Source organism: Bombina bombina, chromosome 6 (assembly GCF_027579735.1).
Source record: "Bombina bombina isolate aBomBom1 chromosome 6, aBomBom1.pri, whole genome shotgun sequence".
NCBI classification, from domain to species: Eukaryota; Metazoa; Chordata; class Amphibia; order Anura; family Bombinatoridae; genus Bombina; species Bombina bombina.
Genome location: NC_069504.1, coordinates 728,291,318 through 728,316,246, shown reverse-complemented (window position 1 = coordinate 728,316,246; position 24,929 = coordinate 728,291,318). Strand labels below are relative to the sequence as shown.

At 40.0% G+C, this 24,929-nt stretch overlaps 1 protein-coding gene across 1 annotated transcript in view; it reads left to right on the top strand.

The window, feature by feature from the left end:
* The window catches only part of NXNL1 (nucleoredoxin like 1), a 158,161-nt gene that overhangs the window by 40,181 nt on the left and 93,051 nt on the right, over positions 1-24,929 (top strand). The gene's annotated exons all lie outside the window — the stretch shown is intronic.

Below are 24,929 nucleotides of genomic sequence, written 5' to 3'. Positions count from 1 at the left end.
GGGGGAAAAACAACCTCCCGAGGGTTAATACAGAACTAAGTAAATCTACTGTTGGATACAGACTGCAAAGATAGACAGGTATACGCGTTTCAGCAGATTGCCTCACTCATTACCTGGTTAAAAGTGTTTGTGTGTGCTCTTTAAAAAGGCTAGCAGTCAGCATCCCAATGGTTACAAGGGACCCACCCCTTATTACAAGAAATCCAAAGGGACCAATTGCAAGGTACTAATTAGTACACAGAAAATTTAGATAATCATACAGTGTTTACATAGAGTCTCCTGATGTGGTTATAATAATCAAATAAACAAACCTACACTACTTTGAATATAGGGGGACACAGAAATTATCTGAATTCATCAACAACCTATATATATATATACAATGTGGTAGTGTGATGTGTTTAAATTTAGAGGTTACAATCTTGCTATGACTTGAGTTTCACGGAGAGGGCTCAGTTCACCAGTTCTCTGCTGCTCAGATGGAACTTCTGCTTCCATGCACTCTGAAATATAACATGACAAAATAAGACATGCTATAAAATAACAGTGAAAAATATGTGTCTAAATAGCGAGATGAACAGTAAAGTAAATGCACAGAATGAAATAACAACAAATTGTTGAAACTTGCATGAAAACGAAAGCAAAAGCCTAATGCAAAATATAATAATAAATGCAAAAAACAATAATAATAACTACAAACAAAGATAAGAACAGGAACAGAGGAATTACATACCAAGCGAACCATGCACAAAGAATATACTATCAGTATTTATCTAATTAGAAACCTAACCCATATATATGGACCTATCTGTTATTTATGGAGCTAAACATCCCTCACTACATAACTAGATGTCAGGTTTAGTATTGCCACTTGTCCATGTGCAGGCCCCTATTAAGGCTATTAGTGCCACATTTTCACAAGTTAGTACTGCAGCTACCACTTAGAAGCTGTGAACTACCCGACTGGTGAGGCTGCATTGTTTGAATGTATGTGGTCATAGTGTGTGGCCTCAATAAAAAATACAAAGTGTCACAGGTCCCAATTAAAGGAACATTGTTACCATTAATAAAAAAGGAAAAGAAAGAAAAGAGTACCACCGGGAACCATGCACATAAAAGAGAATAGTGGGGGCCAAGGTGAGTACTAAGCTGTTGTGTTATCACGTATTTTTCACGAGCAAGGGGGACCATATGCTCAGTTCCAGATAAGGGTACTGGGGTAGAGGAGAGGGACAGGAACTAAGGCCAAAGGAGAGTTAAGCTCACTATAAAGTGAGAGTATATGAAGTTACCAGAAGTTAATTAAATCATATTCAGAGTTAAGACCCTCTGGGACCCTTGTACTCAGTTTGAAGATCCAAAAAACCTCTCTCTCCCCTAGCCTGCGGTTCCTGTCCTGTCCTCCTTTAAGTGGGGGAACCTTCTCTATGATAGTCCAAGAGAAGGAAGCAGTGTCTTTAGAATGTGTGCCCAGAAAGTGTTGTACCAGAGGGGTAGATAGTACTCCAGCCCTAATGTCAGCAAGATGTTCTTTTATGCGGACCCTGGCCTCCCTGGTCGTGAGACCCACATATTGAAGGGAACAATTTCTGCAACTGATGACATATACCACATAGAATTTGTTACCCCTTGACACATACTCGCAACTCTTAATGGGGAGGTGCTACACTTGAAACAACCTATTCTGGGACTTAACCAAGTATTTACTCCTGTTTCTCTTCGTGAGAAGTCTCTCTTGCACATGTTCTCAATGGTCAATGAGAGGATCCTTCTCAAGAATAGGTATGGCTTTGTAGATAAGTTTGCAAATCTGGCTATATTGTTTGCTGTATGTGGTAATAAATCTGATGGGAATATTTTCATGGGAAGTTGATGTTCTTTTTGGTTTATCTTTCAGCAAAAGAGACCTATCTATTCTACTCACTTCATTTCTGATTTCATTAAGGGTCTCAATATCATACCCTCTAGATACAAACCTCGATATTAATTAATCTGCTTTAACATAGAAAACATTGTCTTTTGTAAGACATATGCACTCCCCTTTTGGGATTGCTTTTTTCAGATGCTGGGATGATATAAGTTAGCTCTAAGGATAGTATTCCCTGCTATTTTCTTTCTATATGATTCAGTGACCAATTTACCGGAAAGATCTTTAATAATCACAACATCCAATAAAGGAATTCTTTCTCTCTGTGCTTCAAAATTGAAATTAAGATTCATATTATTACAATTTAAGTAGCTCAAAAACTCAGGAATCAGGTTGGCATCTCCTCGTCATATTAACAACAAGTTGTTATTATAGCGAGAATAAAAGGCAATGTTACTAATAAAGGGTTACTGTTGCAGAAAATTTTGCACATTTCAAAGGAATTAAGATACAAGTTGGCATAGGAGGGGGCGAATTTTGCCCCCATCGCCGTGCCACAACCTTGTAGAAAAAACTGGCCATGGAATTAAAAATAATTATGAGTTAGAAGAAAGTATATTGCTTCTTAAATAAATTCAATATAAACATCATATTTACTATAAAGGGTTAACATGTTATGTATTGCCTCAATGCCTTCTTTATGAGGGATGCAAGAATATAAAGAAGAAACATCCACTGTAAAGAGGATATCATTACGGTGTGTTTCTACCTGATCTAAAAGGGACAACAAATGTTTGGTGTCTCTAATATAACTAGGACTCTTATTCACTATTGGTTGCAGTATAGAGTCCACATAAGCCCCTAATTTCTCACCCAAGGTACCTATGCCCGAAATTATCAACCTGCCCAGTGGAAATTCTAAAGTGTTGTGTGCCTTGGGGAGATGTTTGAATATAGGTATCTGCTGACTATGTACACTCAAAAGTTCAGAGGTATTCATTGTTATTACACCTTTATGATAACCTATATTGAGGAAACCGTCAAGTTCTTTTTTAAATTTATTAATAGGATTAAAAGTAATCTTTTTATATGTGTTTGTGTCCATTAGATTAGTTGTCTGGTGGCTTCTATTATATATGCAGACTTATCCTGTACAACAACAGAGCCTCCCTTATCAGATTTTTGTTGTTTTTTAATCTGTTTAAAGTGGTTGTTTGTTGTTTGCTCATGTTGTTATGTTAAAATGTATTGTGTTGTCTGTCAAAGAATTCAGCCAGCGCTATAATGTCTCTTCCAACTTTTTTCTGGAAAGTGTCCACCTAATCCCCTCTCATGTGTATTGGATTAAAGCTACAGTCAGATTTAGATAAGGTACTGGTGGGGATTTCTAGATCTTCTTTGTTAAATCTGTTATTATCACTATTCAAGGATTGAAGTGTAATTAGAGTGCATTGGTCTTCAAATGTAAGTGGATGTTGTCTTGTCAGGTTATCCAATATCTGACTACTATCATATGTGGATGAAGGAGTGCTAATAGACGTGTCTGTGTCAGATGACAATCTCGTATCAGTTGTGTAGTGAGTTAATTCCAATTTGTGTTGCAGAGAAAAATGTCTTTTAAGTGTTAATAGTCTAGTGAATTGATTAATGTCGACTAGGGTGTCAAATAATTTAAAATATGTGGTTGGTGCAAACCTCATGCCTAAAGATAATACATCCACTTCATCAAAGCTTAGATTTACAGAAGACAAATTAACCACATTAATATCCTTTAACAAAGATCCAGGTTAAGACTGTGAAATAGATTTATCAGTGTTATAAGTGGAAAAATTCTTATCTTTAGTGATTACTTCTTGTTTTTCTTTAAACTCCTGCTTGGGTATCTCGCAGGAGGAGGCGGAGCGTCTGAGTTTTTTGAGACCTCAGATTGTATATTTTGTGCAATTAGTGAGGTTGTTGCATCAGTATCAGAAACACTTAGCCTCCCCCTGAATGATTTATGTAATGCACATTTTTTCGGTTTTGTACCTACATCTAAGTTCTCATTTTCAGTACTACTCTTCAACTGGAGAGCATGCTCTAGGAGTATCCACTGAATTACTCATGTCGAAGCTAGAAAAAGTGACTTTTCTATTTTTTTACTATTACCCTTTTTGTGTTTTTTGTTTTTAGTTCTAGCCACAGTATTCCAATTATAGACAACATTAAGGTCATAGTCCTTACAGTCTCTTTCATATTTCTTAAGTTTGAAATCTGTGAGTTCATCATCTAGAACCTTAAGGGTATTATCAAGCTGTTTCTGGAAATCATTATACTTGGCATCATTCTCATGTACAGACATTTTTTCCTTTAAGTCTGCAATTTCAGCAAGAATGGTGTCATAATCAGATCTCTTGTCTCGCAACAGTTGTTTCATTAAAGTCAGTGAGCATTGACTTAAGGTGTTATTCCATTCTGACATAAAGTCATCTCTTTTGACTGCATATGCGGGGTATTTTTTCATTCTCAGCCCGCAAGGAACTTTCTCCTCATCTATATATAACTGTAGAAATTCAATGTCCCACCAAAGCTTTTGCTCTTTAATTTCCAACTGTTCTCTTAATGAAAAAAGACTACCCAGATCATTAAAATCCATAGTGGCTTGCCGCACCTGAATGAGGGCATTGAATTTAGCCCTTCTAGTGTCCATGCCTTCTTGTGCCATTTAAGTTGTGTGAGGAAATAAAACAATATGGCAATAACACAATGACGAGTATATCCCAGATGTAGCAATACTAGATCTTACATGAATTGTATCCAAATGAATATGCACTTGTTGTGACAGCATAACAGCTTAATGTGCATATGATAATTAGTATCACTCCGGAAACACACAACTATAACTGCTGCGTATAAGCGGAAAAAGAGAAACTTTACACAAGTTGAAACGATACCTTGTATCAAAGAGGTGACAGTCTCTCGTAGTAGGTCCTGCCTGCTGCTTGTTCCTTGCTTACTGCTCTCCATAGCAGGTCCAAGTTCCACTAATGCGGAGGACGCCAAGTTCAAACCGCCAAGGGTAAGGCGTCACACTAGGATAGTCACGTGACTAGCTCCGGATACCTGGTAGGTCAGGATGAATTTGGCACGCAGTGGATCAAGAACCCTCCCACGCTTCAGAATATGATAGCAACAAAAATAAGGTAGATCCACATCCAAGGAGATTTAAAAGAGTAGCTTTTAATGTATCAGGTTAATGACATACAGGATAGCGTAAGCTCACAAAGAACAAGCTGGATAAGGATGGATGTCCGGACTTCAAAAACTGTAAGTGGATCGTCAGGGGTTAGTGTTAGGTTTTTTTTTAACTTTTTTTTGGTGATTTTTTTTTTAGATTAGGGTTTGGGCTTGTCTTAAAAGAGCTGAATGTCCTTTTAAGTGCAAGAAAAGGAGCTGAATTTTCAGGGCAATGGGTAGCTTAGGTTTTTTTTAGAGTTAGGTTTTTTTATTTTGGGCGGTTGGTTGGGTGGTGGGTTTTACTGTTGGGGGTCTTTGTATTTTTTTTCAGGGAAAAGAGCTGATTTATTTAGAGCAATGCCCTACAAAAGGCCCTTTTAAGGGCTATTGGTAGTTTATTGTAGGCTAGGGTTTTTTTTATTTGGGGGAGGGATTTTTTATTTTGATAGGACTATTAGATTAGGTGTAATTGTTTTTATTTTGGATCATTTTGTTTGTTATTTTTTCGTAATTTAGTATTTTTTTATTTTTTGTAATTTAGTATTTTGAATTTTTTGTAACTGTAGATTTAATTTTTTTAGTAGTGTTAGGTTTTTTTAATGAGTAATTTAATTTATTTAATAGTTATTTTAGTATAATAGTAATGTTAGTTTAATTTATAGTTTAAACTTAGGTTTTTCAATTTACCAGGTAAGTTTTTTTATTTATTTTAAGATAGGGATCTTGTAATTTTAATTTAAAGTTAGGGGGTTGTTAGGTTTAGGGGTTAATAGTGTAATTTAGTTTTTTGCAATGTGGGGGGCTGGCGGTTTAGGGGTTAATAACTTTTTTTAGTTGCGGTGGGCTCCGTGAGCGGTGGGATAGGGGTTAATAACATAATATAGGTGGCGGCGGTGTAGGGGGCGGCAGATTAGGGGTTAAGAACATAATGTAGATGGCGAAGGGGACCGGGAGTGGCGAGATAGGGGTTAATACGTTTATTAGAGTTGCGGTGGGCTCCGGGAGGGGCAGTTTAGGGGTTAATAACTTTATTTAGTTGCGGCATGGTCCGGGAGCGGCGGAATAGGGGTTAAACAGTTTAGTATAGTGGCGGTATACAAATAAAGCTAGGAAAAAGCCGAAGAGCAGCGAGATCGATGACTGTTTAGTTAACAACAGTCCGTTGCTCATCGCCCCGTACTTGGTGCGCTGCTTTTTTACAGCTTTTTTGTTAAATTTGGAGAACGTATTCAGGTCCGTGGCAGCGATGTTAGGCGATATCAGGAGAGCATATTGGTGCCGGCGAATGCAGCACAGTTGACGGCTTGATAAGTAGGCCTCATTATCTGAACATGTGCTATCTATTCCATAATATACATTGCAGTTGACGAATTGGAGATTCATTATATCCTCTGTTTACTCTGCTTTGACTCTCAGTATTATACAGTATATTCTTACCTGAGTACTGTAGTAAACAATATATATATATATATATATATAGTCCATATATGCAAAGTGTAACAGCACCACAGCACAGTCTTACTTCTTAGAGGTGAAAAATTCTTTTATTGAGGTACAACAACCATAAAAAGGCGACGTTTCGGACCTACATGGTCCTTATTCATGCATAGTTAAAATACAACTGAACAAACATTTAAAAAATGCCCATGTGGGCTTTGTTATATTGGCGAGACCACCCAGGCTGCCAGGGATAGGTTCACCCAACATAAGGCCTCTATTAAATCTAAAGATTTGTCATTACCAGTTTCTGCACATTTCACACAAATGGGACACACAGTTAGCCAACTCCGCTTTCAAATTATAGACCATATTCCCATACATAGAAGAGGGGGCAATAGGGAATTAAAGTTAAAACAAAAAGAAGTATGGTGGATTAAACGTTTGAATACTTTACACCCTTATGGTCTGAATAGGGACTATGATTTGTATTTGTTTTTATAAGATATTCTTTTGTTTTAAAATGTTATGTGTTTTGGGGCCACCAGGGGGCACTCAAGTAAAGCAAATTGCAATACCTGGACAGGTATGAGTTAAATCAATTAGTTCACAGCACTAAACCCTGATTGGTTCTGATACCCTTTTTAAATGTTTGTTCAGTTGTATTTTAACTATGCATGAATAAGGACCATGTAGGTCCGAAACGTCGCCTTTTTATGGTTGTTGTACCTCAATAAAAGAATTTTTCACCTCTAAGAAGTAAGACTGTGCTGTGGTGCTGTTACACTTTGCATATATGGACTGTATCTCTTGGAGTGTGGCTGATACTCCACAGTAACGAGCACACAAGCTGGAAGCTAGTATTGAAACTTATGGTGCTGGGCTCTAACTATCTATTATATATATATATATATATATATCAAGTTTTACTTTTAAGCTATTTGTCCTATAAAATGACTATATCGCCATCCCTCAGTCTATGAGCATATCAGGACTCTAAAAAATATCCATAGACCCCGTGGTCAGGTGTGAGACTGAGTGACAACTATAGGAATTAATTGGGAATTCAAGAATTTAAAATCAGATAATTGTTACAACCTCTGAAAGCCTTACAATCACAGACTCAAAGAAACCCCTATGTCTAAGAACTAACCGTTCAATCTCCATGCCATCAAGTTTAGAGATTTCAGATCCTGATGGAAAAATGGACTTTGACAAAGAAGGTCCACCCTAAAAGGAAGATGCCAAGAAGGGCAACTGGACATCAGAACCAGATCTGCAAACCAAACTCAGTGGCACCAAGCTGGAGCAATTAGAATCTATCAATTCTCCTGATGAACTACTCTGGAAAGCAGCACCAGAGGCGGAAACAGATAGGCCAGCTGAAAGGACCATCCAAAGGGCATCCACAAACTCTGCCTGAGGAACCCTTGTCTTTGCAATTTAACTGGGAAGTTTGTTATTCAACCTCTGGGAGACCCCTTAACAATCTACAATATGATTTAACACTTCCAGATGAAGAGACCATTCTCCTGGATGAAAAAACTGACAACTGAGAAAATCTACTTACTAGCTGAACACCCTTGGGATGTTGATGGCTAAAATTAAGCAGCAATTGGCCTCTCCCCAAGAGAGAATATGAAAAACTTCCCTCATGGCTAAGGGACTGTGAAAATTGCACAAGGTTCTAAGATGTTTATAGGTAACCTTGCCTCCCAAGGAGGCCAAACTCCCCGTGCTGTCTGAGATGCCCAAATAATGCCCCTTCCTGAAAGACTTACATCTGTAGTGATCATAGACCAAATAGGATGAGCAAAAGAAGCCCCCCATAAACTAAGCTGGAGATCCACCCACCAAGATAGAGACTGTCTTGACTTGAAATATAGAAAAATCCTCTCAGACGGAATATGATCCCTGCACCACTGTCGAAGCATACAAAGCTGAAGTGGTCTCATATGAAAATGAGCAAATGGAATAGCATCCAATGCTGCAATCATGAGACTTTGAACCTACAGAGAAACAGTGGGAGAACCAGAGAGATTGAAGATTTAGATATTCTGAAACCAACCTCAATCTTCTTTGGTCTGTTAGGTACAATCTCATGGAGACTGAATCCATCTTGAACCCCAGAAAAGTTACCTTTGTTTGAAGAATTCTCTAGCAAACTGATACTCTAACCATGTTGACAAAGAAACAACAACAGTCTGTTTGGTGTGAGAATCTGCTAAATGTAAGGATAGAGCTAGTACAATGAATAAAAGGCATAATGGACTGAATAGTCTCCATTTTGAAGGTTGGAACTCTAATAAACTTGTTCAAAGCTGTTAGATTCAACACTGGTCTGAAGGCCAAAATGATCATCTCGGGTTGCTGTGTTCCATGTTCAGGGAGGAATTGCCTGATATTTCTATGCTGGACTGACCGTAATTGGTGTGATCAGACTGAAATACTACAGGAAATTTCTACTCTGTGAAAAGCATTGCTGGGCTAAAAAGAAGCTGCACCCAAGTGGTAAATCGCCATTGAACAGGCTAACAATGGTATTGAGCTGGTTGTTCGTTCCTGTGAGTGTGCTTCTCTTTGAATGTATTAAGTGTCTCTAAGGAAAAAAGGGGCAACCAGACGTGGATTCCTTGCTCAGTGTGCTTAGAGGAATATGGCTACACCTCACTGACGGGGCATAATGAAGGCCGAAACGATCGGCTGGGGTTGCTGTGTTCCTTGTTCAGAGAGGAATTGCCTGGTATTTCTGCGCTGGACTGACCGTAATTGGTGTGATCAGACTGAAATACTACAGGAAATTTCTACTCTGTGAAAAGCATTGCTGGGCTAAAAAGAAGCTGCACCCAGGTGGTAAATCGCCATAGAACAGGCTAACAATGGTATTGAGCTGGTTGTTTGTTCCTGTGAGTGTGCTTCTCTTTGAATGTATTAAGTGTCTCTAAGGAAAAAAGGGGCAACCAGATGTGGACTCTTTGCTCAGTGGGCTTAGAGGAACATGGCTACACCTCACTGACGAGGCCCAATGAAGGCCGGAATGATCATCTGGGGTTGCTGTGTTCCTTGTTCAGAGAGGAATAGCCTGGTATTTTGGCGCCGGACTGACCGTAATAAGCGTGATCAGACTGATATACTACAGGAAAGTTCTACTCTGTGAAAAGCATTACTGGGCTAAAAAGAAGCTGCACCCAGGTGGTAAATCGACAAAGAACAGTCTAACAATGGTATTGAGCTGGTTGTTTGTTCCTGTGAGTGTGCTTCTCTCTGTATGTATTTAGTCTCCCTAAGGGTAAAAGGGGCAACCAGACGTGGACTCCTTGCTGTCAGCTAGATTAGGAGTTGAGCGTTATGAGTCAAATTGCAGCGTTGTGGCCCATAACGCATCATTTTCCCTAATGCAGCCATTACAAGTCTCGTCGGTATAGCTGTACCACAAGCCTTTTAGCCTGTAACGCAACGTCAGTACCGCACTCATAAAAATTACATTTTTTTATGCAATTCCCATAGTGCTGGTATTACGAGTTTTGCGTTCTGGCTAAAAAAACCTGCATTACAGCCTAAAACGACAAGATCTGTAAAGCCATCTAAAGTCAGTAGCTATGAGTTTTACGCTACAAATCTGTAACATAAAACTCATAACTAAAGTGTTAAAAAGTACACCCATAAACTACCTATTAACCCCTAATACAAGGCCCTCCCGCATCGCAAACACTATATTAAACTTATTAACCCCTAATCTGCCGTTCCCGACATCGCCGCCACTAATAAAATGTATTATCCCATATTCCACCGCTCCCCGACATCGTCACCACTATGCTAAAGTTATTAACCCCTAAACTGCCGCCCTCCCACATCGCAAACACTATTTAAATATTATTAACCCCTAATGGCTGTCCACCCACATCGCTTCCCACTATACTAAAGTTATTAAGCCCTACACCGCCCCACTATAATAAACTTATTAACCCCTAAATGGCAAGCCCCCCACAATGAAATATACTAAAGTAAACTATTAACCCCTAAACCAAAAGCCCCCCACATCAAAACAAATTAAATTAAACTAGTAACCCCTAAACCCCTAAATTAAACAACCCCCTAACTTTATATTAAATTTACAATTTACCTATCTTAAATTAAAACTTACCTGTCAAATTAAAAAAACTAAGTTTAAACTAACAATTAAACTAAAAGTATCTAATTACAAAAACAAAAAAATACTAAGTTACAAAAAATAACTAACACTAAATTATGGAAAATAACAAACAAATTATCCAAAATAAAAAATAATTACACCTAATCTAATAGCCCTATCAAAATAAAAAAGCCCACCCAAAATAAAAAAAAAAACCCTGGCAGGGACGGAGCTTGGCCACGCTAGCTGATGGCCGCACATCAACTTAGCTCTGAAGCCCTAATGCTCTCATATAAGGATAATTGTGACCCGTAGCCTTTTTCATCGGTCTGGAACCTTTTAAACTGTAGGCAATCTTCCACAAAGCAGAATATCTGAAGTTGGAGCACTGTGCGGGGGTGACTCGTTTGCTGCGCAGTTGGGCCTACCCGGCGACGGAGCGCAGGGAGTACTCTTCGTTGGGCTTCTGATCTGCGGAGAAAGCAAAGAACTTGCTACTACCACCCTTTGAGCAGACGAGGAGATACAGCCCGATTCCTCATTAGCAACGAGCAGAGAGAAGAAGAAAAAGGCGGTGGCCTACACCGGCGCTAGAGATAACAACAGGACCCCTCGGCTGCCCTGCATGGACTCAGGGAGACAAGCGCTACAGGTCTTCCTAATCAGTGCTAGGCCAGAACTTGCTGGAGTATCGCTGGGTAAGCTAACATACCTGTTTAACAATTGGGGCTGGAGTGATTCCCTGGGACACTTTGTTGCTGCTTGAGAGATTTATTCAGATCGCTAAGACCCCAGATAAAGGTTATATAACACGCTGACTTAAAGTGACAAAGACTCAGCCTAGGCCTGTTGTGGCTAGTTTGCATGAGAGTATATACCGCAGGGCAATTCAAATACAGAGCAGCCACAGGTTGCGCACTCACATCTGGAGAATTAATTCTCATTTGCACATAAAAAGACCTAGCTGGGGATGTCCAATAAAAGAAATTCAAAAGCACCTAAGGGCTCTCAATCCACTAGCATGGACAGTTATTTGCTACCACCAGACCCATCTTCCTGCCCTAGCAGAGAGTCGGCTGAGGCTGGCAGAAGTGAGACTTTATCCTCAGCTCAGAATGCCGACTATAGACAGCATGGATATGTCACCAAAGAGGACATTGAACATGTATCTTCAAAAGCTGATATTAAAGAAGCTATGTTAGATGTTAAAAACATGTTTGGTGAACTCAAGAAAGATATTGTGGCAGTGGAGCACAGGGTTGTTCAAGTAGAAGAAATGCAGAAACTTTGAGATCTGACCTCCAACATCAAGCCAGCTGTATACAAGCACATGATGCTACGGTACAGAATTTGACTGATAGAGTAGAGGATCTTGAGAATAGAAGTCGGCGGAACAACTTGTGACTTAGAGGGATCCCGGAGTCTGTCAGCCCCCCTAATATCAGTCAATATGTTCAAGAATTGTTTAAATTTATTAAGAACTCCCCTACTGCAGCAGATGTTCAGGTGGAACGAGCGCACAGAGCCCTGAGGCCCAAGCCACCGGCAAGGGCTCCACCCAGGGACATTATTGTCAAGTTACTATCTTATAAAGATAGAGAAGATATCCTAAGGCACTCTAGGAATAAGCATCCCATTATGTATGAAGGCGCCGAAATACAGGTTTTCACTGACCTGTGCCCAACGACGCTTCAGAAGCGTAGAAACCTGTGCTACATAACATCAGCACTCAAAGACCAACAGATCCAGTACAGGTGGGGATTTCCCACTTGCATCATTGCCACAAGGAATGGAACAACTGCCATCTTCAGAACGACAACGGATCTTCAGGCTTTCAACCAAGCTTTGGGCTTGCAGATAAGACCACTGGGAATGGGAGTGAACCATGTTCCAGGCAGGCCCGATGCAGAACGTGAGGAAGGAGAGAATCGGCCTGTTTAAAGCATTCCTGTAAATATCACATCGCATTGCCTGGAAAATTTAGATAAATGACTGGGACTTTGGCCTCCTTTGCACTCCGGACTAAGTGTCAGATAAGTTAATGTTTTTGTATATATCTGCTATAGTCTATTTATATTGCATAATGTGCACCTATAATGCTTATTGTTTTTTTATGTGTGCTGAGTTGACATTAGAATAATCTGGCTCCACCATGAGGTGGTGCAGACCCTGTTGCCCCTGGACTTTTTAGCTTAAAGTATTGCTGCATCCTTTGGGACTCTTCTTGCTGGACATTTATTGTGGGAAAAGCTGACAACTTTTAAGTGGGAGGGAGAGGAGTCTTCTTGTGGGGATTTATTGTTATAAATGTTGGAAACTTGTGATGATGCATTACTGATACCACCCTATATAACTATATACGCGTCAGTAACGTGGCACTTATATTACCTCCACAGAAAATAACACATGAGATGACATACCTCATATCTGAGGGACCTGCCATCACAAAGTTAATACACCCATAGCAAGACATACATGTGGGTGGAGAGTATAGGGGCACATCCATACAGGTCAGACCCAGGTGTCTGACCAAATGATACTGGGGTCTGCACTTCAGCCTAAACTCACATGATACATTTGGTGGGGCTCACATATCAAACAACTGCACATATTGACACTATGGTCACTTATCTGGGGCCACCATTTACTGAAAGGCAGGCTGTGATTGCTGATATACTGAATGTCCTAACTTATTTGTTTATATATTGTTCATATTCTTGGTTCTAGTTTATATTTGTGAATCGATTTTTCATGGTTACAATTACCTACATTTGCTATTAGCTATATTTACACACCAATAGATGAGAGCATTGGGGTTACTACTCCTTGTTTACTACTTTGTTTTTCTATTGTTTACTACTCCTTGTTTACTACTTTGTTTTTCTATTGTGAGACCAACACATTTACTTACACCCTTGATTCCTTTGACGCCTCTAGGGGTGTTTGATATATTGACGCTCCTTAGGCTTTACTTCTCCTTTGGGCTCTATTTCTCTCTTTCTACTCCTCTTTTCTGTCCTTCCTTTTTCTTCTTCTTTCTGTTTTTCCCTTCCCTTTTTCTGCCTCCACCACACCCCCCCCTTTTTTTTTTTCTTCGCTCCTACACTCCCCTTACCTGGGTCAGATATGCAGACAAAAAACTCGCACACACGGGCCGGGGGGACGTCCCTAGATCTGATCACCATTAATGTTAAAGGGTTTAATAACCCATGGAAGCGATCCATAATCACCAGGGATTTGCAGATAATTGGTGGAGATATAATATTTATTCAGGAGACACATTTCTCTAGACTAAAAGAACTTAAATGGTTTAACCATTATTACCCAACAGCTTACTTTGCATCAGGCCCTTCCAAGAAAAACAGAGTGGGCATATTATTCTGACCCACAGTTCCTTTCAAACTTGATCAGTCTTATACTGATCCTAATGGCAGATATCTGATACTGACGGGCACCTTATATGGCAGGCCCCTAACCTTGGCTAACCTGTACTTTCCGAATAGCGCGCAAGACCTGTTTTTCTGAAACATTGCACAGAAAATATTGGAAGTCCAGAAGGGGACTCTTTACTTGTGGGGGGACTTCAATGTATCATTAAACCCTAATTTGGATGCCTCTGATGGTCTCTCCAGCACTCCCCATAGGGTGATCAAACATCTTATAGGGTCCTTTAAGGATCTTGTCCTTCATGATATCTGGCGCACGCACTACCCGTCTGCCAAAAACTACACCTTCTTTTCACACCCGCATAGGAAATACACAAGGATTGACTACCTTTTTGCAGATTCAGCAGGGCTCTCCATCTCTTCTAATAGTTACATTCACCCAATTACATGGTCAGATCATGCACCTGTGAGATGCACTATTGAGTGGCCTAACACTCCTGTGGCCCCTTTTGTGTGGAAGATTGATGAAACCATGCTTGATGACCCGATCCTAAGACAAGATTTGCGTGTTAGGATGGAAGAATACTTCCGTTTGAATACCAATGATGCTATTGATCATACAACGGTATGGGAGGCTCACAAGTGTGTCCTTAGGGGCATTTTGATTAAACACAAAGCTTCTGCTAACAAAATTAAACGCGATCAGTACAAGGCCCTGTTGGCACGGGTAAACCAAGCTGAATTGGCGCATAAAGAACAACCTGCCAATAAGATATTGTAGGACAGCTTGACGGTAGCTAGGACAGCACTCTTACACCACTTGCAAAGGGAACAGCAGAAGAAAGCACTGATACTCTTTTTTATTATTATTATTATCGGTTATTTATAGAGCGCCAACAGATTCCGCAGCGCTATTAACAAAGGCGGAGTCGAACAAGACAATTGTAGGGATCAAATGGGTAGAGGGCCCTGCCAAGAGTTGCACTGTTGTAGTCAGCTCTTAAGAAGGTGATCTACAAACAGCTGGACTTTTAGGCTTACATGCTAAGGGGGTTCAGGGGATAGCAATGGAGGAGAGGAACTGGTATAAAGTAAGGTTAGTGTAGGTTGTATGCATCCCTGAACAGTAGAGTCTTTAGGGAGCACTTGAAGCTTTTAAAACTAGAAGAGAGTCTTGTGGAGTGAGGCAGAGAGTTCCACAAGATGGGAGCCAGTCTGGAGAAGTCCTGTAAACGGGAGTGTGATGAGGTGACAAGAGAGGAGGAGAGTAGGAGGTCATAAGCAGAGCGAAGGGAGAGTATCTGGAGACAAGGTCTGAGATGTAGGGGGGAGCAGTGCAGTTGAGGGCTTTGTATGTCAGAGTGAGAATTTTGTGTTTAATCCTGGAGGCAAGAGGAAGCCAGTGAAGGGATTGGCAGAGAGGTGCAGCAGATGAAGAGCGACGTGTAAGGAAGATGAGTGGCAGAGGCATTCATTATGGATTGTAAAGGAGCTAGGCGGCAGGTGGGGAGACCAGAGAGGACAGAGTTGCAGTAATCAAGGCGGGAAAGAATGAGAGAGTGGATTAAAATCTTAGTTGTGTCTTGTGTAAGGAAGTGTCTAATTTTAGAGATGTTTTTAAGGTGGAAGCGGCAGGCTTTAGCCAAGGACTGAATGTGAGGAGTGAAGGAAAGATCTGAGTCAAATGTGACCCCGAGACATCGGGCATGCGGGGTAGGGGTAATGATGGAGTTGTCGACAGTTATAGAGATATTGGGGGTGGAGACTTTGGAAGAAGGGGGGAAAATGAGGAGCTCAGTTTTGGAGAGATTTAGCTTGAGGTAGTGGGAGGACATCCAGGAAGAGATGTGAGAAAGACCGTTAGTGACATGGGTTAGCAAGGAAGGAGATAGGTCTGGTGCAGAGAAGTAGATTTGGGTGTCATCGGCATAGAAATGATACTGGAAACCATGGGACTTAATTAGGGAACCTAGTGATGACGTATAGATTGAGAAGAGAAGGGGACCGAGGACAGAGCCTTGCGGTACTCCGAAAGAAAGTGGTGACGGGGCAGAGGAGGCCCCAGAGAAGGCTACACTGAAGGTACGGTTTGATAGGTAGGAAGAGAGCCACGAAAGGGCTGTGTCACAGATGCCAAAGGATTGGAGGGTTTGGAGCAAAAGAGGGTGGTTGACAGTGTCAAAGGCTGCAGCAGATCAAGGAGGATAAGCAGAGAGAAGTGGCCTTTTGATTTAGCTTTAAGTAGGTCGTTGGTGACCTTAACAATAGCTGTCTCTGTGGAGTGATAGGGACGAAATCCAGATTGCAGCGGGTCAAGAATGGAGTTTAACGTAAGGAAATGGGATAGGCGTGCATATACTAGTTTCTCGAGAAGCTTTGAAGCAAGAGGGAGGAGGGAAATAGGGCAGTAGTTGGATGGGGAGGTAGGATCAAGGGAAGGTTTTTTGAGGATAGGTGTGACCAGTGCATGTTTCATCGATGAGGGAAATGTATCAGTGCTGAGGGAGAGGTTGAAAATGTGTGTTAGTATAGGGGTAAGGGTAGCAGAGAGGGAGGGGAGTAGCTGTGAGGGGATAGGGTCAAGGGGACAGGTAGTGAGGTGAGAGCGCAGTATAAGTGCCGAAACTTCTTCCTCAGTAACAGGGGAGAATGAACTAAGTTTCAGGTTATGAGGGTTGTGGTTGAGTGAGAGCATTTGAGGGGGGGAGAGAATGGAATTATGTTGAGAGCTGATTTCATGTCTGATGGAGTCAATTTTGTTAATGAAGTGACTGGCAAAGTCTTGAGCTGACAGAGAAGTTGTTGATTAGGAAGTGGGGGAGGAGAGTATTGAAAGTGGAGAACAGACATTTTGGGTTTGAAGAAAGATTAAAGATAAGAGTAGAGAAGTAGTGTTGCTTGTGGAGATTAAGGGCAGAGTAGTAGGAGTTCAAGATGAATTTGTAATGAAGAAAATCAGCTGAACTCCGTGATTTTCTCCAATGCCGTTCAGCAGTACAGGAACATCTGCGTAGGTACCGTGTCAGAGGAGTATGCCAGGGCTGGGGATGAGTGTGTGATTTCCGAGCAGTGGTAAGAGGGGCGAGATTGTCAAGGACGGATATAAGGGTGGAATTATAGTGGCAGATAGATTGTTCAGGGCAGGAAAAGGAGGAGAAGGATGATAGGAGCGGTTTAAGGGAATTAGCAAGTTGTTGCTGATCTAAAGTTATAATGTTTCTGTGAAGTTTGGTGTGAGGAGTAGAAGGTGGGAGAGTTGTAGGAAGGGATGATATGTTGCAAGTAAGGAGATGGTGGTCAGAAAAAGGAAAAGGGGAGTTTGAGAAGTTTAAGAGAGTGCATCGATAGCTAAAGATCAGGTCAAGAGAGTGACCGTCTTTGTGAGTGGGAGAATCAGTCCATTGTGACAGACCGAAAGAGGAAGTGAGTTGCAGAAGTTGTTTAGCAGATGAGGCAGTGGGATTGTTAAGGGGGATGTTGAAGTCGCCAAGAATGAGGGCAGGGGTGTCTGAGGAAAGGAAATAGGGTAGCCAGGCAGCCAAGGGATTTAGAAATTGAGTTGAGGAGCCAGGGGGTCGGTATATGACTGCAACACGTACAGAGAGAGGGGAGAATAAGCGAATCATGTGGGTTTCGAATGAGGGAAAAGTGAGGGAAGAGATAGGATGTATTTGTTGAAAGGGGCAACGAGAGGAAAGTAAAATACCTACACCACCTCCTTGTCTGTTACCAGACCTAGGAGTGTGGCTGAAGTGGAGACCCCCATGTGACAGAGCAGCAGTGGATGCTGTGTCTAGGGGAGAGAGCCAGGTTTCTGTTAGGGCCAGAAGGTTGAGGGAGCGGGAGATGAAGAGGTCATGTATAGAAGTGAGTTTGTTGCAAACAGAGCAAGAGTTCCAGAGTGTACAAGTGAAAGGGGTAGTGGCTATAGATGCAAGAGGAATGTGAGTAAGGTGTGCAGAGTTTTGTTTTCTGAATCTATGGGATGGTACACATGGATGTGCACGGCTTGTCAGTGGTTGGGGACAAGGATTAGGGGAGATGTCACCAGCAGTAAGTAGAAGCAAGAGGGAGAGTGACATAAGATGAGATACAGATTTGCAGTAGTGAGACTGCTTTTGAGATGAGCTGCAGGGGGTAGAGAGAGTGTTTAGGAATAGGTAAAGTTCATGAGTAGAAAAGTAAGGTGAGTTTAAGAGAGATGGGCTAATGAACAGTGCAGGTGGAGAGGGAGAAGGAGTAATTGGATGGTGCAGTTTGTTATAGAGACAAAAGGTAGCAAAAAGGAATATGAATATATTGAGCATTTTTACAGAATTGGGAACTAGTGATGTCGCGAACCTAAAAATTTCGGTTCGCGAACGGCAGACTCGAACTTCCGCAACTGTTCGCGAACCGTCGAACCGGGCGAACCGCCATTGACTTCAATAGGCAGGCAAACTTTAAAACCCACAGGGACTCTTTCTGGCCACAATAGTGATGGAAAAGTTGTTTCAAAGGGACTAACACCTGGACTGTGGCATGCCGGAGGGGGATCCATGGCAAAACTCCCACGGAAAATTACATAGTTGATGCAGAGTCTGGTTTTAAGCCATAAAGGGCCTAAATCACCTAACATTCCTAAATTGTTTGGAATAACGTGCTTTAAAACATCAGGTATGATGTTGTATCGATCAGGTAGTGTAAGGGTTACGCCCGCTTGACAGTGACAGACCAAACTCCCCGTGTAACGCACCACAAACAACCGCAAACAGTCTATTTGCACAACCACGAGATAGATAGATTTGATAGATACATAGATTACATAGATCAATAGATGCAATATACATATGATAGATATGAATTACATAGCTCAGTAGATGCAATATACATTTGATAGATACGAATTACATAGATCAATAGATGCAATATACATTTGATAGATACGAATTACATAGATCAATAGATGCAATATACATTTGATAGATACAAATTGCATAGATCAAAAGATGCAATATACATTTGATAGATACGAATTACATAGATCAATAGATGCAATATACATTTGATAGATACAAATTACATAGATCAATAGATGCAATATACATTTGATAGATACGAATTACATAGATCAATAGATGCAATATACATTTGATAGATACGATTTACATAGATCAATAGATGCAATATACATTTGATAGATACAAATTACATAGATCAATAGATGCAATATACATTTGATAGATACGAATTGCATAGATCAATAGATGCAATATACATTTGATAGATACGATTGATAGTTAGATAGATTTGATAGATAAATAGATAATTTGATAGATATATAATTTCCCAGACAGAGAATTACAAAGACGTACGGTCTGGGACCCATGGTAAGGTTACTTCCTTTTGCACAATCGAGTACAGGTTGGGGTCCGGGATTGCCTTTTGTGCAAAGAAATTGTGGCCAGTTACGAATTACATAGATCAAAAGATGCAATATACATTTGATAGATACGAATTACATAGATCAATAGATGCAATATACATTTGATAGATACAAATTACATAGATCAAAAGATGCAATATACATTTGATAGATATGAATTACATAGATCAAAAGATGCAATATACATTTGATAGATACGAATTACATGGATCAAAAGATGCAATATACATTTGATAGATACGAATAACATAGATCAAAAGATGCAATATACATTTGATAGATATGAATTACATACATCAAAAGATGCAATATACATTTGATAAATACGAATTACATGGATCAAAAGATGCAATATACATTTGATAGATACGAATTACATAGATCAATAGATGCAATATACATTTGATAGATACAAATTACATAGATCAATAGATGCAATATATATTTGATAGATATGATTGATAGTTAGATAGATTCGTTAGATAAATAGATAGATTTGATAGATATATAATTTCCCTGACAGAGAATTACAAGACGTGCGGTCTGTTACCCATGGTAAGGTTCCCAGAGGCAGTTGCGGCGCCATGGGACGTGTATATGGCATGGATTTTCGGAACCGGGAGATGGAAAAAGATGCTTGGTCGGTCCTCCCGCTTCAAATTTGGGGCACTGCGTGTGCAATCTATTTTGCCACCAGATATGAGTGGTGTGTTAAGTAGTACTATTCTGATCAGTTTAATACCTGTTACTCCCCCTATCGGGGGCGGTGTATATGACATGGATTTTTGGAACCGGGAGATGGAAAAAGATGCTTGGTCGGTCGTCCTACTTCAAATTTGGCCGAAACACAAGTGGCTGTCACAAAACAGTCCGGCCACGAGATCGATAGATTTGATAGATAGATACATAGATTACATAGATCAATAGATGCAATATACATTTGATAGATAACAATTACATAGATCAAAAGATGCAATATACATTTGATAGATACGAATTACATAGATCAAAAGATGCAATTTACATTTGATAGATACAAATTACATAGATCAAAAGATGCAATATACATTTGATAGATATGAATTACATACATCAAAAGATGCAATATACATTTGATAGATACAAATTACATGGATCAAAAGATGCAATATACATTTGATAGATACGAATTACATAGATCAATAGATACAATATACATTTGATAGATACGAATTCCATAGATCAATAGATGCAATATACATTTGATAGATACGAATTGCATAGATTAATAGATGCAATATACATTTGATAGATACAAATTACATGGATCAAAAGATGCAATATACATTTGATAGATACGAATTACATAGATCAATAGATACAATATACATTTGATAGATACGAATTCCATAGATCAATAGATGCAATATACATTTGATAGATACGAATTGCATAGATCAATAGATGCAATATACATTTGATAGATACGATTGATAGTTAGATAGATTTGATAGATAAATAAATAATTTGATAGATATATAATTTCCCAGCCAGAGAATTACAAAGGCGTGCGGTCTGTGACCCATGGTAAGGTTACTTCCTTTTGCACAATCAAGTACAGGTTGGGGTCCGGGGTGGCCTTTTGTGCAAAGAAATTGTGGCCGGGTATGAATTACATAGATCAAAAGATGCAATATACATTTGATAGATACGAATTACATAGATCAATAGATGCAATATACATTTGATAGATACGATTTACATAGATCAATAGATGCAATATAAATTTGATAGATACAAATTACATAGATCAATAGATGCAATATACATTTGATAGATACGAATTGCATAGATCAATAGATGCAATATACATTTGATAGATACGATTGATAGTTAGATAGATTTGATAGATAAATAGATAATTTGATAGATATATAATTTCCCAGACAGAGAATTACAAAGACGTACGGTCTGGGACCCATGGTAAGGTTACTTCCTTTTGCACAATCGAGTACAGGTTGGGGTCCGGGATTGCCTTTTGTGCAAAGAAATTGTGGCCGGGTACGAATTACATAGATCAAAAGATGCAATATACATTTGATAGATACGAATTACCTAGATCAATAGATGCAATATACATTTGATAGATACGAATTACATAGATCAAAAGATGCAATATACATTTGATAGATACGAATTACATAGATCAAAAGATGCAATATACATTTGATAGATATGAATTACATAGATCAAAAGATGCAATATACATTTGATAGATACGAATTACATAGATCAAAAGATGCAATATACATTTGATAGATACGAATTACATGGATCAAAAGATGCAATATACATTTGATAGATACGAATAACATAGATCAAAAGATGCAATATTCATTTGATAGATATGAATTACATACATCAAAAGATGCAATATACATTTGATAGATACGAATTACATGGATCAAAAGATGCAATATACATTTGATAGATACGAATTACATAGATCAATAGATGCAATATACATTTGATAGATACGAATTACATAGATCAAAAGATGCAATATATATTTGATAGATATGATTGATAGTTAGATAGATTCGTTAGATAAATAGATAGATTTGATAGATATATAATTTCCCTGACAGAGAATTACAAGACGTGCGGTCTGTTACCCATGGTAAGGTTCCCAGAGGCAGTTGCGGCGCCATGGGACGTGTATATGGCATGGATTTTCGGAACCGGGAGATGGAAAAAGATGCTTGGTCGGTCCTCCCGCTTCAAATTTGGGGCACTGCGTGTGCAATCTATTGTGCCACCAGATATGAGTGGTGTGTTAAGTAGTACTATTCTGATCAGTTTAATACCTGTTACTCCCCCTATCGGGGGCGGTGTATATGACATGGATTTTTGGAACCGGGAGATGGAAAAAGATGCTTGGTCGGTCGTCCTACTTCAAATTTGGCCGAAACACAAGTGGCTGTCACAAAACAGTCCGGCCACGAGATCGATAGATTTGATAGATAGATACATAGATTACATAGATCAATAGATGCAATATACATTTGATAGATACAAATTACATAGATCAAAAGATGCAATTTACATTTGATAGATACGAATTACATAGATCAAAAGATGCAATATACATTTGATAGATATGAATTACATACATCAAAAGATGCAATATACATTTGATAGATACAAATTACATGGATCAAAAGATGCAATATACATTTGATAGATACGAATTACATAGATCAATAGATACAATATACATTTGATAGATACGAATTGCATAGATCAATAGATGCAATATACATTTGATAGATACAAATTACATGGATCAAAAGATGCAATATACATTTGATAGATACGAATTACATAGATCAATAGATACAATATACATTTGATAGATACGAATTCCATAGATCAATAGATGCAATATACATTTGATAGATACGAATTGCATAGATCAATAGATGCAATATACATTTGATAGATACGATTGATAGTTAGATAGATTTGATAGATAAATAAATAATTTGATAGATATATAATTTCCCAGCCAGAGAATTACAAAGACGTGCGGTCTGTGACCCATGGTAAGGTTACTTCCTTTTGCACAATCGAGTACAGGTTGGGGTCCGGGGTGGCCTTTTGTGCAAAGAAATTGTGGCCGGGTACGAATTACATAGATCAAAAGATGCAATATACATTTGATAGATACGAATTACATAGATCAATAGATGCAATATACATTTGATAGATACGAATTACATAGATCAAAAGATGCAATATACATTTGATAGATACGAATTACATAGATCAATAGATGCAATATACATTGTTTTAGATACGAATTACATAGATCAATAGATGCAATATACATTTGATAGATACGATTTTAAGGAGTGTGTGTCACCATAAGCTTACTGGTGTGTTTGTAAAAGCTAGTCCTGAGTGAAATAAAGCAATAGTAGTAGTTCCTTCTGGAACAGGTAGTCCTGTCTGATTCTTTCAGGTATATCAGTTGCAGAGGTTCTGACCCTGCATTATGGCTGCACCTCTCCCTGCAAGAGAGATCTGTTACAGAGTCTGTGGGCCTGTATGCAAAGAGCTGGCCTGCCTGAAAGGAGCAGCAAGGCAGAGGGATCTATTCCTGCCTATAAGAAACCAGAGGGCACGCTACCTGCTGGAAGTGTGCAGTGAGGCAGAGGGATCTATTCCTGCCTAGAAGCAGACAGGCAGAGGGGACACTACCTGCCTGGGATCCCACTGAGACCAGCCCAGCTGGGGGAGATACAGCCGCTGGCTTGACCCCGGTCTCAGCCACGATAGCCCTGGTCCCACAATTTGGAGGCAGAGGGATCTATTCCTGCCAAGAAGCAGCCTGGCAGGGGGATTTATTCCTGCCTAGAAGCAGACAGGCAGAGGGGACGATACCTGCCAAGAAAGAGCTGCAGGGCAGAGAGGACGCTACCTGACTGGGAGTCCACTTAGACCAGCCCAGCTGGGGAAGATACAGCCGCTGGCTTGACCCCGGTCTCAGCAACTATATCTCTGGTCCCACTATCCGGTGGCCACCCCTGGGTTTGGACAGAGGAAGGGAGACCCCCTAGTGGAATACCGCTACATCTGGGAGATGGAAAAAGATGTTTGGACACCCAGTACAGGTCGTTCTCCTTCAGCCTTTTTATACGAGGGTCCTGACCCCAAACAGGCATGACAGCATGAAAGACCCCATCTGCCATGACTTACTTTTGCACAATCGAGTACAGGTATGGCATCGATTTTAGGAACCCGGAGATCATTTTTAGGAACCGGGAGATGGAAAAAGATGCTTGGACACCCAGTACAGGTCGTTCTCCTTCAGCCTTTTTATACGAGGGTCCCCGACCCTCAACAGGCACGACAGCATGAAAGACCCCATATGCCATGACTTCCTTTTGCACAATCGAGTACAGGTATGGCATCAATTTTAGGAACCCGGAGATAATTTTTAGGAACCGGGAGATGGAAAAAGATGCTTGGACACCCAGTACAGGTCGTTCTCCTTCAGCCTTTTTATTCGAGGGTCCCCGACCCTCAACAGGCACGACAGCATGAAAGACCCCATATGCCATGACTTCCTTTTGCACAATCGAGTACAGGTATGGCATCAATTTTAGGAACCCGGAGATAATTTTTAGGAACCGGGAGATGGAAAAAGATGCTTGGACACCCAGTACAGGTCGTTCTCCTTCAGCCTTTTTATACGAGGGTCCCCGACCCTCAACAGGCACGACAGCATGAAAGACCCCATATGCCATGACTTCCTTTTGCACAATCGAGTACAGGTATGGCATCGTTTTTAGGAACCCGGAGATAATTTTTAGGAACCGGGAGATGGAAAAAGATGCTTGGACACCCAGTACAGGTTGTTCTCCTTCAGCCTTATTATACGAGGGTCCCCGACCCTCAACAGGCACGACAGCATGAAAGACC